Source organism: Dreissena polymorpha, chromosome 7 (assembly GCF_020536995.1).
Source record: "Dreissena polymorpha isolate Duluth1 chromosome 7, UMN_Dpol_1.0, whole genome shotgun sequence".
In the NCBI taxonomy this organism is placed as follows: Eukaryota; Metazoa; Mollusca; class Bivalvia; order Myida; family Dreissenidae; genus Dreissena; species Dreissena polymorpha.
The window spans coordinates 99,965,224-99,981,663 of record NC_068361.1 but is presented as its reverse complement, the minus strand read 5'-3'; the positions used below and the strand labels follow the sequence as shown (position 1 = coordinate 99,981,663).

At 32.3% G+C, this 16,440-nt stretch overlaps 1 long non-coding RNA gene across 1 annotated transcript; it reads right to left on the bottom strand.

Annotated features, from left to right (window-relative positions):
* Window positions 1-5,228: 5,228 nt before the first annotated feature.
* LOC127837977 (uncharacterized) lies at window positions 5,229-10,375 on the bottom strand. Its single transcript, XR_008029571.1, has 2 exons — window positions 10,189-10,375; window positions 5,229-6,369 (listed from the first exon to the last, which is right to left on the bottom strand). It is a non-coding gene; the product is annotated as an uncharacterized LOC127837977 (long non-coding RNA).
* Between the last annotated feature and the right edge of the window lie 6,065 nt (window positions 10,376-16,440).

Genomic DNA, 16,440 nt, shown 5'->3' with positions numbered 1-16,440 from the left:
AGTCAAATACTCAATTGTTGCTATAATTAAATGTATAAGATTTTGTAAAAATTACCATTACATTCGTTACTTATGTACATTTACTAGAATAAGTGATACAAAACTGAACGGAATAAAACAATTGGGACCGCATACGAAGTTGATTTGTTGTTCTTTATTAAACTTATAATCATGATGGTATGCCTAAGAAAGGAATCGAAGAGGCTTTTTGTGAATAACCATCGTAGTGAAGAGTAAGACATGAAGATTTATTCTTTATTTTAGTCTCAATTACATACAATACAATACAAACATTCAATTATATATAGACAATGTGTTGGTGATATTTGATATAATGCGACATCCCAATAATCTATACACATATGTTGCATAACAGTTATATGATATATCATATAGAAATCTAAAAATGTCCTTTGTAACATAAGAGCATTGTAGCACATGCGTGTCTGCTCATCATTGGAAACAATTACTTGAAACAGGTGATGTTTTTATTGAATGCTACGAATATAATATTGTCGTCTGACACCGATCTGATATTGTACGCCTCGAATATGAACCACTTTACGAAAAAAGCATAATGGTATATACCATCTGTGTATTGTGTTGGTAAACAAATAATTAGCTAAAATCATATCATGATACATACATCAAACAATTCATAAATGGACATGTGTTTATCTAATAATGTATGCACAAATAAATAAAAATTTCCAAAGGATATTTATGAAACAACACGAACCTGATCATATTCTCAAAGCATACATTACTAATTGCCATTGTTTCCTTTGTTCACACACGGTTGTGTTCGTGCACATGTTTCATGAGATTGATATCACCATTACTGAAATTAAGTGGTATACCATATTGTCTCTTTTCATCGTTTACAGTTTGGCCAATACTGAATTAGTATTAGCGCAACGAAAACGAGATCAATATCACGTGACATCAATCGAGCAGCCGCTAGTCTCACTTTGTTATCTGACATTATACATGTTTGGACAGTTCAATTTCCACCACGTCCGTGTGCTTCACTTGTATATAATGATTCTTCAATATTGTCATACACTGTTAAATAAATTTTATTTAATGTAAAAGAAAATTAACATACAATTTAAATAGTGTCAAGTACTTCACGTTTATAGTCCTTTGGTTGATTCACCGCTTACAAGTTCGACAGTTCATGAAAAATAGCGCACACCAACACACCCATACGTTTGAGAATTATAATCATATAATACTTTTTATTATGCGGCTTATATATATATATCTTTGTTTTGAGCAATTATCGATGTAAGGTCTTCAGACCACCTTTACTCTGATGTGTTAATGGTTTATACGTATTTGTATAAAGATGAGATAAAATTTAAAAATATTTTCTAATTGTACTAGATAGTATGTAGTTGAATTATTATTATGGTTGTTATAGTGTTTATTTAAGAAGTATTTATCAATTTATTGACTTAACACATACTGTAATAATGTTATAACCGTCCCGAATGTAAAACATAAAGTCAACTGCTCGATATGCTCCACCATTCGCATAACATAGGAAAAGAAAGTTGTCACGTTCCGCCTCGTTCTGAGATTCGACTCGTCACGTGATATCTAAAAATAACAACAGTGTTCGTATTGTGAAACTGGTCTATAGACCAATTCATTGTTATTGTTTTGATTCCGAATTTTCGCGCATGCGCGATGCGCTGGTAGGCAAAAGCACTGGGTACAGTTACGATAAACATTATGTCGTATAGATAATGGCACGTGTTCAGTCAATATATCGAAAACATTAACAACAACATCATAACACCTAAATACTATTAAAGATATTGCATTTTTAATATCAATATTGTTTAATTAATACATGTATTCTTATCTATAAAAAAATATATACTCGTTAGTCATTAGCATCAAGTTAAATGTGGTCTGAAGACTAAACACCGACAATTTCACAAAACAAAGCTATGCATTAGCCGTTTTATTTCTTGCAGAAGGATTTCAAAAATTACAAAAAATAATAATGCACCCCATTGTATTATTATAATTATCAATTATATGAGTATGAAAGTGTGATAAAAAAATATGAGTGAAAGAACAGGGGTGCATTAAAATCTGACACTGTACAACAAAACCCTATTAAAAGCGAAGTGCATGACAGTATTTAAATGTTCATTTTCTTTTAAATTGGATGATTTGTTTTTCGGGTGAATAACACTATAGATGAATCGTAACATACAACTGAAAAACACAACTTCACATGATGCAAATTAACCTGTGAATTCATGTATATTGAAATTTCTTAACTAGTGTATATGAGTGACAAATATCTTACATTTTATAATATATATCTATATTGCTTTTTATTTTTCGTAAATATTATTTACCCCGGTAGTCATACGTAATTTCTTGTTTTCATGATGTCGTTTGTGCATGGCCGTAACATTCAATCTTTAAACGGAATGACGTAGTTTTAATGAACCGGTACCCGCTAAATACGTTTAATGATTATATGTACATTTACCAATTATTAAATACGTTTTGTTATAAATTACCGGTAAACAGGCTAGTATCTTCACAGCGTACATTTTCTAATTATATATACTGGACAAATTACTTTATATTTTTTTACGATATGTAGCATATCTAATTGAACAGTTGAACTTTAGCGGTATATTACTCAACCCCAAATAACTGCTCAATACTACTAGAAAGAGAAGACATGGTGGTATCATCAATTGTGATTAATGACCAAACTTTCATATACCACCTGTGGTCAGGGACCTATTGTTTGTATAGGTCCCTGCTGTAGTTTATGACACTTTGCTGTTAGTTAAGTAGGGACAATATCTGATCAAAACGAGATAATCGGCTTGTGCCGAACAAAGGGGGCAATTAAACACCGGAATTCAAAGGCTAACACGATTTTAAGATGGATGCAAACAATCAAATCAAACCAATTAAATTAAATTAATTTATTTAATGTGTCAAAGTGTTAGTTTTCCTAGACAGACAGACAAGACTTTTTTTAGTAATTTCCTTTTTTATTTCTATCGACAACATAATATATTTTGTACATAAAATATTATGTTTAAAAATACACAAAAGTAGTATATATGTTGTCTTTTTTCCCGATATAAGTTATGGTACATAGCATATATAAAGACTATGGATGGTGTGAAAAATATGTTATAAACATTTTCAATTTCGATATATATTTTATTATATTATATTTTATATATATACAAGGGAAAAAGTGTATACATGTTGCTTTAAGCTAGGTGAAACTATGTCACAAAGTATATTTACTTTTTTTATGGTAGGTGTACCCATTGAGCATAAAAAGCGCACAACGAATATACAATATATGTAATTTATTTTGTGTAGTCGCGATTTATTCTCTTGTTAAATTATATTATTAAAAGGACACAAGAAAATAAATGTATGGTGTTTTTTTTTCCTGTTTGCATTTAAAAATAAAATATTTTGCCAATAATACTACCGAGTTTATAATGTGTGCATTGATGTAATCAGCTTTAGTCAGATTACAGAATGATATAATTGCAAAATTTAGTTCAATGTTTTGGGAGACTTTTTTTAGTTGACTTGCACAATGTTCCTCGTCAACATCACAGTCATGTGGTTGATATTGATACGCGCCAGAAAACACATTTTAACAAACACGAGTATGAATAAATCAAATGTATATTGGGGTCAAAGACCTATCAATATACAAAGATAAGCGTTATCGGGTTATCGCGGATTTTCTCCCGGAGGGAACGAGATTTAGTCACGTGGCCAAAGGCTAGGTACAACGAATAGTTCGTCTGTAACGAGATCGTCAGTAACGTGTCGATTGATTCGCAAAATATGAACGGTTATCAAATCAAATGAACGTACCTTGCTGGTGTCTTTGTTGGTACAGAATACTGCTTTAAATAATTAAATGACCGATGTAATAAACATAATCTATATGATAATAAAATTCTTTAATTAATTTTAATGTCACTAATTCATCGGTTCAAAGAAAATATCATCAAAAATTATTTATTCAAAAGTTTTAAGTCAAATAAGCGTCCAATTTTGCAGTCATGCATGCGGGAAATATTGTATGTACGCTAAAAAGAAAAATCCTTTAACACATTAGTAATTGTTGTAGTTATTAGAAGCAAAGATCTATCATTAAACAATGTTTATTGATGGATATTTCCGTAGAGATTCATTGATCTATTAATAAACATGTTTATTTAAGATCCGAGATTAAACAAAGAAGACGCCTAGAATATTGTAATAAAACGAAACGAGTAGTTACACATTCTTGTTATTTCAATCACTTTTCAGACATATTGAAGGAGCATTCACGGTTGTTTAGATTAAAACCGGCGCCAGTTGAACGTCTACTGAAGGAGAATCTCGGGAAGTTAGCAGGCCAGTATAGCTTCAACAGGTGTCAGATTAGTACACTTGCATATTAGGTTGACAGATTTCGCACCTTTTTTAACATGGTTTTCCAAAATAAGGCCCCGTGACCCCGGGACAGACCCCCGGATTAACCTACACAACATTCCTACAAACGTATTAGTTTAAACATAAGAATATCAAATCATTTTTCATGTACAACATATTCACCTGGCAAAATATAACAAAACCGATTTTTTTTCATGGGATGATGATTTAGACCTCGATGAAATTTTAGGAGAATATACAGCAGACGAAGATGCTATTGATAATTTAAATGGAAAGCAAATTGCAATTTATATTTGTCTAGAGTGCAAAATGGAGTATAAAAGTATTTCCGGGTTCCGGGGTCACGTCTTGAAAAAGCATGACAAAAATCTCAAAGGCACGCTATAACGGGTTTCCATGTATCTCTTTGAAATTCAGAAGTCGAAACAGCGGTAATTAAAATAGTTCTTGTTTTAGGAAATAGACCATTAAAGTAAGAAAAACAGTAAAAAACAAATACCTAGCAATGTACTGATACGTCTTTGGAAAAACGGACAAATTACGTAAATAAGTTGTTAAGCCCCGTTTTCCTATGCTTCTTTCGCATTTTGTAGCCTTATGCACACATTTAAATTCTCTGTAGAAATTCAAATTATTATATACGTTAAAAGCAATAAAGGTGACCATGCTGAATTGCATTGAGCAAAAGTATACCGTAGTACCTAAGCAGAACGTATCCCCCATCGAGGGTAAACATTGCATAGAATTAACGAACGAAAAAACGCATGTAAATTATTTGATAGTTTAATAGCATATTTAACAACATACAACATTACACAAAAGTTAATAATAAATTAACGAAATACTTTTTTATTGAAGAAATGTTGTTTCATTACACGAGTCGCGTTTCGAGAAAACTGGACATAATGCTTGTGCGTAGTTTCATCCCAGATTTAGCCTGTGCAGTCCACCAAGGCTAATCAAGGAGGACCCTTTACGCCTAAATTGGTTTCTTACTAAGAAGAGACTTTATTTAAAAGAAAAATGTCATATAAGCGGAAAGTGTCGTCCCTGGTTAGCCTGTATGAACTGCACAGGCTAATCTGGAATAACAATTTACGCAAAAACATTATGTCCAATTTTCTCAGAACGAGATTCATAAAATGAAAGAACAACATTTCTGTAACATTTTTGTGTTAAACAAGTTACCAATGTGGATAATTTGCAAGATCTGTACAGATTAAAACAAAATAAATACGGTCAAGTCTAATACAAATTATACATATAGTTTATTCATATTAATTACTTCTTGCAGCTGCAGAATACAGAAAGAGTTCACAGCCGTCTAGCGGCAAACAAGAGTTTGATGATGCGGAAAACCAGCGGATTCAGCAAGTGTTTCCTATTGCGTATAAAAGCACACTAAAAAATCTTCAAACAGATCCAATGTACAATATATTGGGTACCTCTCCCATTCATTTAGTGTCGTTCTCCCATTTGCATTCTGTTCAAAGTCTTCCTAAAATTCACGATTCAAAATGTCCGTCTCATCTTCCATGTTCATTATGTCTGGACCATTATCAATGAATCCTGTATTCAGCAACCCTGAATCATCATCTAAACGAACACAGTAGTCATGGTCATTCCCCTCATCACAGGTTTGGACATAAACATTACTACATGTTTGACTGTTGCCAGAACATGAATCATTTGACAATCCCGATAGAGCAGGTATTGTTTCATCCGATAGAGCAGGTTTTATTTCATCCGATAGAGCAGGTATTGTTTCATCCGATAGAGCAGGTATTGTTTTATCCGATAGAGCAGGTATTGTTTCATCCGTGCTGGTTGTGACCTTAGGTGACCTTAGGTTTTTTCCATAGGTACTTCTGTGTACAAAAGCCCTTACTGCGTTTCTTCCGCGGCATCCTGCAAAAAATAAATGTTCATATAAATGTTCATATTATATGTGCAGATATGGTTTCATCAACATAAAGTATGCGTGAGAGAAATTGAAGTATGAACATGTAATAATAATCGTCCACATACTAATCGTAATCATAACATTAGTATCCTCTTAGACAAAAATAAGAACAGAACTTATTAATTTATTCACAATAAACAGTTTTGTTTTTCATGTTTAGCAGAAGCATAAGAAGAAATATTTATTAATTGTAGAAGAAGTAGTAGTTGTAGCAGCAAAGCAGCAGTAGCAGAAGAAACATATAAGCAGTAATAATTGTAGAAGAAATTCTGACGATTCATGATTTTTAGTTAAGGTTACTTATAAATACGTAATGGTTTGGCCTGCGCTTGTAAATTATTGATGAATAAGCAATTGACGCAACTTACTATTGACCAAGGTTAAAACAATATAACACAGATTTCAATAAACCATAACGGTGTTTCGCAAAGACCTATCGCTCTGATTCGCTCGTACCATATAACAAAGCGTTGCTTTTAATATAGAGTAAATTGTATCATAAAATGCAATCTACGAGGATCAACCACTACATATAATTTAAAATCAACATTGTTATAAAGTGTAAACATTTCAAAGGCCGATCTTTTATCCTGGTCCGAAACTTATGTTTTATAGTTCATTTACATGTAATATCTGTTTGATCGGAAATTATACCCACTCGATGAACCGTCTGCTGAATCGACATTTAAAATTACGCATGCATTGTTATTCACTTAGCACCATAAAACTTTAGTATTGGTATTGTTAACAATACTTTTAAAGAGACATTTTATTTTCTCATTCCTCTGAATTCGTTTTAATCGCTGATTGCCAATGTAAGAAAACCTTCAATAGGCGTATTTGATTGGAAAGGTTTTATTATAATCTTTGTGAAGATCAGAGTTCACTGAACCAGCGAGACCATCTTTCTTATTGTGTCCTGTTAAATCCACTTTTTACCTCCATATCGAATGTTGTTACATGCATATGCTGACGTTAGTTTTATTTATCCGATTATGCATTAGTGTTTTTTTCCGGTTCAATGATCAAAGCCAAATTATTTTTTTTTAATTTAGTTATTTGTTTACTTTAAAAAGAGTGTAAAAGTGCACATTTATTCAAAATATACTCGCAAAATTCTCAAGACGATTTTATTAAAATAAGTTCTTCAGTCCTTAATAAGCAAAACATATTGAAGTAAAACAAACATTTTACAAGCTCAAAACAATCTTATTATGACAATATCAGAGAAACCTCTGGGAAAAATTAGATTAATGCATGTGCGTTAAGTGTCGTCCCAGATCGATGTTCCTTTATTATCGAAATATTACTTTAAAGCGAAAATGGTCACCCCTCATTGGCCTGTACGGACTGAACATTCTTATCTGGGATGACACTACACGCATGCATGTCCGAAACATTTAAGTATATGTAATACAAGAAGAGATATCCAAGTGTTCACTAAATTAAGTGCTATGAGTTAAGTCTACCAATGTAGCAATATGAAAATGAAACAAAAAAAGGCTACAATTAACCAAATCTATCCTGAAATAGCAAAGTTATTCAAAAAGGTGTCCAAGCTATTTTTGAAGTCTTCCCTTCTCAATGTGTAAATGTATGAAACATGTAAGTGTATGTCTTACACGAAGAGATATTCAAGTGTGTACTAAATATAGTGCTATGAGTTTAGTCTTCCACTGAAGCAATATGAAAATGAAACAAAATAAGTCTACAATTAACCAAATCTATCCACAAATATCAGAGTTATACAAAAAGGCGTCCATGCTTTTTTGAAATCTTCCCTTCTCAATGTTTCAATGTCCGAAACATTTAAGTATATGTCTTACAAGAAGAGATATTCAAGTGTGTGCTAAATATAGTGCTATGAGTTTAGTCTACCAATGTAGCAATATGAAAATGAAACAAAATAAGTCTACAATTAACCAAATCTATCCACAAACAGAAAAGCTATACAAAAAGGCGTCCAAGCTAATTTTGAAGTCTTCCCTTCTCAGTGTGTACATGTCCGAAACATTTAAGTATATGTCATTCAAGAAGAGATATTCAAGTGTGTACTAAATATAGTGCTAAGAGTTTTGTCTACCAATGTAGCAATATGAAAATGAAACAAAATAAGTCCAAAATGAAACAAATCTATCCACAAATAGCAGAGTTATACAAAAAGGCGTCCATGCTTTTTTTGAAATCTTCCCTTCTCAATGTTTCAATGTCTGAAACATTTAAGTATATGTCTTTCAAGAAGAGATATTCAAGTGTGTACTAAATATAGTGCTAAGAGTTTTGTCTACCAATGTAGCAATATGAAAATGAAACAAAATAAGTCCAAAATGAAACAAATGATTAATCTATCCACAAATAGCAGAGTTATACAAAAAGGCGTCCATGCTTTTTTTGAAATCTTCCCTTCTCAATGTTTCAATGTCCGAAACATTTAAGTATATGTCTTTCAAGAAGAGATATTCAAGTGTGTACTAAATATAGTGCTATGAGTTTAGTCTACCAATGTAGCAATATGAAAATGAAAAAAAATAAGTGTACAATTTACCAAATCTATCCACAAATAGCAAAGCTATACAAAAAGGCGTCCAAGCTAATTTTGAAGTCTTCCCTTCTCAATGTGTACATGTCCGAAACATTTAAGTATATGTCTTTCAAGAAGAGATATTCAAGTGTGTACTAAATATAGTGCTAAGAGTTAAGTCTACCAATGTAGCAATATGAAAATAAAACAAAATAAGTCCAAAATGAAACAAATCTATCCACAAATAGCAGAGTTATACAAAAAGGCGTCCATGCTATTTTGAAGTCTTCCCTTCTCAATGTTTCAATGTCCGAAACATTTAAGTATATGTCTTACAAGAAAGATATTCAAGCGTGTACTAAATATAGTGCTTTGAGTTAAGTCTACCAATGTAGTTATATGAAAATGAAACAGAATAAGTCCAAAATGAACCAAATCTATCCACAAATAGCAAAGTTATACAAAAAGGCGTCCAAGCTATTTTTGAAGTCTTCACGTCTCAATGTTTCAATATCCGAAACATTTAAGTATATGTCTTACAAGAAGAGATATTCAAGTGTGTACTAAATGTAGTGCTATGAGTTTAGTCTACCAATGTAGCAATATGAACATGAAACGAAATAAGTCCAAAATGAACCAAATCTATCCATAAACAGCAGTTATACAAAAAGGCGGCAAATCTATTTCTGAGGTATTCGCATGCAAAACTGCAACCACAAAAAAACTTTCAGAACATTAACTTAAATTTTAAGTATATGTTTCACGACAAAAAATAAATCATTCTCAATATAAATAAATCTATGCTTGAAATTACAGTCTGTTGTCCAAAAAATAACTGAATATTGCAATTTGTTTAATTTTTATTTACACTCAACAGATATGTTCTGTATGTGTGTGTGTGTTTTTTATATTAAATACTCTCACAAAAAGTTGAAAAACGAACATTATATAAATTTATCACAAAAGGTTTTTTATGGTGACGACATTAAGCTAAATACATTCAAGACATTCTTTAGTTTTCAGTTGTTTTAAGCTTACTTCGTAAATGACTATGGAAAATAGTCAAAAGAAGCTGATTTGCGAAACAGTCCCCCACCCGCTTGCCACTACGTTGTATTTCAATATAGCGATATAATAACCAAATTATCTGCACGGTTACATCGTAATTAGATTAATTATTGACGTTTACACTTATTGATACAATACAGCGATGGGTGGTTAATTGATATTCGATAATACTAACCTTAAAGTCAATAAAGACAGGTGTGAAAACGATAACGATGATGGCAATTGTTTACCCGACTCGGCTTAAAAATGGCGTCGTCTGCTCGATTGATGTCACGTGATCTAGATCTCGGTTCCGCCGCTCGAATTTCCAATAATTTCTAATGGTCTGAATGGATGTTACTAATCTTTGTATATTGATAGGTCTTTGTATATTGATAGGTCTTTGATTGGGGTACATAAGATGAACAACTGGTAAATTACGTTATACGATTTAACAAATTTGATCTGATACTCAAAGATTCCTTAACACATAAACAAAGTGTTATTAGTTCAGACCCTGTTCTTTAGTTGCAGCAATTGTTCATACTTAATAACAGATGGATTATGGATTATCATAGTGGTAAGTTAATATATGCTGTGTGCATGGAATCGGTCTATTTATTGTTTGTTTTCATTCTTATTTGTTTTAGTACAGTACAACAACTTTTGGGATGTTTAAATCTAAAATCTAAAAATGATCGTATACATATCAAAATATATTAAATAATGTATTTAATATAGATATAGAGCGTGACAATAAATATCATGCTCGATATCTCCTCTTTGATCGTGTCTTTCTTTTGCCTACCAGAGTGGCGCGGATAAAAACACGCAGGTGCGCGTGACGTCACGCGTGAATTGGTCTATTAAATGTTTCTGAAAACTAAAAATGGCAAAAAAACATTATTGATAGAAAAACCTTCAACCCACTTGCTTTTAGACTAAATCTCTAGGTTAAAGGCTGTTTAAATGTGCACCTTAAATAATTTACTGGTACGTAACCTATTAGACTAGTAATGTTTGTGTAGAGTGTGTTCAAAATAATCAATCACAATGTGTTATTTAACAGTCTGGATGCCTTCATTAAGATAACATTAATAACGAATTGTTCAGAAATTCCACAAACATAAGAATAACAAAATGGGTGCGAAAACAGGTCTGGAGAAAAATATAATTTGTAAAGATATTTAGCAAGACTCGCAAGAAAAACAATAAATACAGTGGCATATTCAAATTAACGTTTCTGAATAACATCAAAACAGCATCTGATCAAGTGTAAGCGTAAGATTATTGAATCCCTGCTTGTGCCTTTGTTCACATCGATAAAAGCGGCGTGGGCGAAACTCATTCCAGTTTTCATCATATTAAAGGCGTTATCAAAATGTGTTACAAGTTGAATATAAGTTTCTTTTTTCTGGTAATGTTAATAAATTCTGTAAACGAAAAAGAAAAATATGTAAACATTTTTAGTGTTAAATTTAGGAATAATGAAACTTTTGAAACATTATCAGGAGAACATTCCTGCAGTCGTTTATTTAAGACATATGCCAATACAATCAATAGAAATATTATATAACACAACATAATACATTGAAGTGCTCCAAACCATTGCTTAGAATAATCAATTAAAAGCATTGTAGGTTTAAACCGATTGAAAGGCACGCCGACCTACACAGGTAACAAATAATAAATCACAAAACTAACAAAGATAATTAATTACTGTTACTTCGGCAAATTAAATAGTCCTGAAATAAAGTTTGAAAACAAAAGTTTACTTGTAGATCAATTGACATGACGTCTTATCAGTGATCGCTCCGCCAACTTAATCACGTGGCTCAGCGGGAAGAAAACTAGACAAGCTAACACCAAAATGGCTTCTTTGCCTATAGAATGCATATAGATTTACGCGATATTCCAGATGATTTTATGGACTTGTTTAACACCATATTACACTTGTAAAGGGGTTGATGCCATTTAGTTTTTCTGCATATGCAAAAAATATACGATTAAAGAGAACATCAGCTATTTATAACGGGTAAATCGGTACATTAAACACGCTCTCAAACGCTTGCGCGCTTACCGAAATCGAACCCGTTATTATGTGTAATGGTGGTATTTGCAATAAATTAACACTTCACCGGTATTAACCCGTGTTATTAACAAAATTATTACCGAAACATTCCCCCCTACCCGTGTATTTGACACGAAATAGCGCTTTATAACTGGGAATTCGGTGAAGTTTTACGCGCTTTCTGACGCCGGGTGGGTACCTCAATCCCACATGTTATTGCGTATAAAAGTGATATTAACCATATTAAACATTGCTTATGGGACATTTATAAATCACTATAATTTAAAGCGAAAAAACAACACAGTAAGTTTGGACATTGTCTGATATAAAATTAGCGTTGTACAAAATAGAATACGGTCAGGCTATTATAAATTAATAAGGCTACCAATATCAGACGCTCGCGTAGGTACCGACTTCCAAGAAGTTACCGCATTTATTGGTTAACTAATATCAGTAATAATAACTCTTTAACAATAGCATTTATCGATACGTCTTTATTAAAATAATAACAAAATGGTTTTAAATTGTTTCTGACACACACATAAACGCGATTTTTAACGGGGATTTCGTAAAGTTACACGAATTGGGTACCAAAATTCTCAATTATTTTACATGCACACGTGACATACATACTTAATAATGCTTAGTTATTGCTTATATGACATTTCAAGTTTGTGAAATAAATTAATGTTCTTTAAAGGGGATCTCGGTAATTTTTGAAGCTTCCACTCGCTCTTGTCAAGACCGCATTGCCGCGTTGGAAATGGTATAAATTTAATTTATATAACTTATCTTCTGGATACCAAATGTCAGAGTTGCATTAACCCTTTTTACACCGTTTTTGCCATATTTCATTTCCGTTTTTTAATCAGAACAAAATAAACGGAACTCGTTTAAAAAATGAGATCTAGGCATTCGAGCTCCTAGTGTGGATTAAAAGCGTTTATTGGTGACACCACATAAGTGCAAATGTGTTGATACCGTTAATGAGATAATATATCACATGTCACCTTCAAATAACATGTATGATGTTAATTAAGTGCATTACTACCAGAGTAATAAAACACAGCATGAATTAGGCTTCATGCTGGGTTTTATTTCTCTTTAAGTAATGCAGATGAACCTCGCTTCTGACCTAGTAACTGATAAAACTATTTTAAAAAAGTGAAATATTATGTGATAATCAGATCGATAACATAAACTATTCAAATCTGCTAGTATATCCGATAAAAATATATTATCATTGTCTTTGACAGTGTTGACGTTCAGTTGTTCGTGGTGACGACCGCATGTATTTATACATCTCTTACACTTCTCAAGATCTCTTTTCGGCTTTGGAAACGATATAAATTAAATGTCACCAACTAATCTTTCAGGATATCGATTGTCCGAGTTACATAATCCCCATTGACACCGTTTAACCATATCGTTTTTTTAAAGAGGAAAACAAAAGAAACTCGTTGGAATAAAAGTGAACCTAAACATGTAGCTTGTCTAGAAAATGGCGCACAGGTCGTTGCTAACGAGTGCGCCCGATTAATCGATCGCTGATTGGTGGATCAATTCTAGTGGGCGGAGCGATCATAGATAAGGCGTCATGTCAACTATCACAGGTGAGACAGAGCAATATTTGTATTGTATTACAAAAATTATATTGACTACAATTGACCACTCGCCAGCTGTCAATCAAATTCACGTAATAATCAATCAGATTTCGTTTATTGCGGCCACATGGTCCGACAAACAAAGACTGTCGGAGTAATGGAATAAGCGTTTTATGAAAACACAACGTAGTGGGCGGAGCGACCGCGTATTTGGCGACTGGTCAATTTTGCTCCTATCAAAATAAGTGTAGTTATGCCAACCGTATTTTTTATGTACAACGATAAAATTAATTCAACTTTGTAAACTTTGAAAATGGCTATTTATAAGGAATAAGAGCGTCATTCTCTGTAATTATTTATTTAAATATCTCGGATTAAAATTTAAGCATTCATAAGATGTACTTGCGTTTAAAGTATTTTATACTGTATTAAAATTATTTGTCGGACTTATTATTCTTTTATTTTATTTAGTGTGTGAATGCATACAATTTATTTTTGCCATTTAGTAATACATACATTCATATAACATTTATGTAAATTTCGTGCAGAATACATGGCAAGTCATAAACACATACCGTAATTACTCTAAGTTTTCGGACACCCTCTCTTTTAGCCAAATTAATTATTTTTCTTGACTCTATATTTTCGTCCATAATTAATGACTACAATTTTTCGGACACTATATTTTACAGCGCTAGTTTACTCGATGTCTGCCCTGTTTTCGCCTATCTGGGACCCTTCGATCATGAAGTTTTACAACCGGATTAACGTGATAAAACCTGCATAGAATGCCCTGAGGGTAATGGACCATTACAAATGCGTTATTGGGTAGATTACAATGTATACCTGTAAAATAAACACTGGTTTCACCCAACAGCGTTTGAAATTTTATAGTATTCAGGAAGCAGTATGGTTGTTTTTTATGACGTTTTTTACAAACCATTTCAGGTAAGCGATTGCAAATAAGTGAAGTTGTACTTGATTTGAAGCAGGGAAAGGAGAGTACAGCACAATAAAATTATTGCACATTTATAATTGGTTTTATTTCATTACAATAATTGACTAACTACCATAACATGTCTGTCTCTAAATTTTCGGACACTCGTAATTTTTGAATATTTTTCGTATCTAAATTTTCGGACACAAAAAAAATAATTATTTGTAAGTGTCCGAAAACATAGAATAATTACGGTACATGTATGGTGTGAATAGCCATAAAAGTAGCAATCCAAGATTTAAACGGGAAGCCTGATCATAATATGGATCAAGCAACACTCTTACTGTTACCTTGCAATAACGACGTACATTAACGTGTGTAACAAACATAAGCATGTAATAAAACAAATACTGTGATATTTTCCCACTAACCCCTTTAAAATAAGAATAACGTATTACATGTAAACATGTAGTTTTCACTTTTGTATACAACGTTATGTTTGTTTTTCAGTGTGTTAGTACCAACTCGGAACCGTTGTTGTGCTTGAAAAAAAATTCTAACGATAAACCGAGAATGTACACGTGTTTAAATCCATACCTACTTAAACGTATCCATGTTCACCTAAAGCCATCAATAACTACTTTAAAGCATTATAGCTACATAATCGGAAACATCTCTTTCAACAGCAGGCTGGGGTCCGGTCTCTCCTCTTGATTCTGTGCCCAACAGCTCTGTACAACACGTGCCAGGCTCTCCGGCATTGCTTGCTTGGTATTACAATCAGGATTCGGTCTGCAGGTTATTGATCGAACCTTTTTCAAATCTACTGCTGCCCGTCTAAGACAAAATGACGATAAAAAGTAAAAGGGATTACGACTAAATTATTTCCTCAATATGAAGTTTGCAAAAAAAAAAACTTAATTTAGGAATGTAATTTCAAAAAAATACACTTATATCTAGATATTTTCCCTGGCTATTATACATTTTAAATAAAACAAAAAGGTATTTTGTAAATTTGCAAAACTTGTAAATAAAAATAAACAAGGAAATTCTGTTTGCATCGATGTTTACATTAAGCAAATGTTTTTACAGATACATAACAGACATACACCATTATGAATGCCAAGTGTTAGCGCCAAGTATAAGTGATAAACACTACCTTGTATGAAACATCTTTCGTTTATAACTGGATTGCTTTGAACATATATAATTTTCCTCAGTATGGAATTACACAATTATAACATATATTTTTATTTGTCATGATACTTATTATTTTTAAAGATTAAATGAACATATAAAAGCCTTTTTCTTATATGTACATATGCAGCGTAAACAAAACCCAATGCTAAACTGTTAAACTGGTATTCAAACCAGCGCCAATAAAAATCGCGCACTTCGATGTGAATTTTAAAGATCGCAGTATTTTTATCAAAATGCGCATGCATAAATCGATGCTACATACATTTGAATGGATATCTATATTACTCATACTGCTGCCAAAACCATGCTCAATTATTACATACTTTATTCCACGTAATATTATGTTTGAACCAAAACTTGGGTGAGCCGTTCCCAAGCCCCTTTAAACAAACTTAAATGTGCAGATACAATTATATGTTAAAAACCATTTATATGAGGCCGTTTAAAAAAATAAAGTTGCTGTAAAATAAAGTATTTAAATGAACAGTTTTGAAAGATAATCTGGAAAAGTTAGAATGTGCGTTTGTCTTACCTTCCATACCAAAGTTCCCACATCAGTGTTCCCAAATCGAATATATCCGTGTGTTTACCAATGTTTCCTTGCACCACAACTTCCGGAGCCAAAAACCTAGAGCC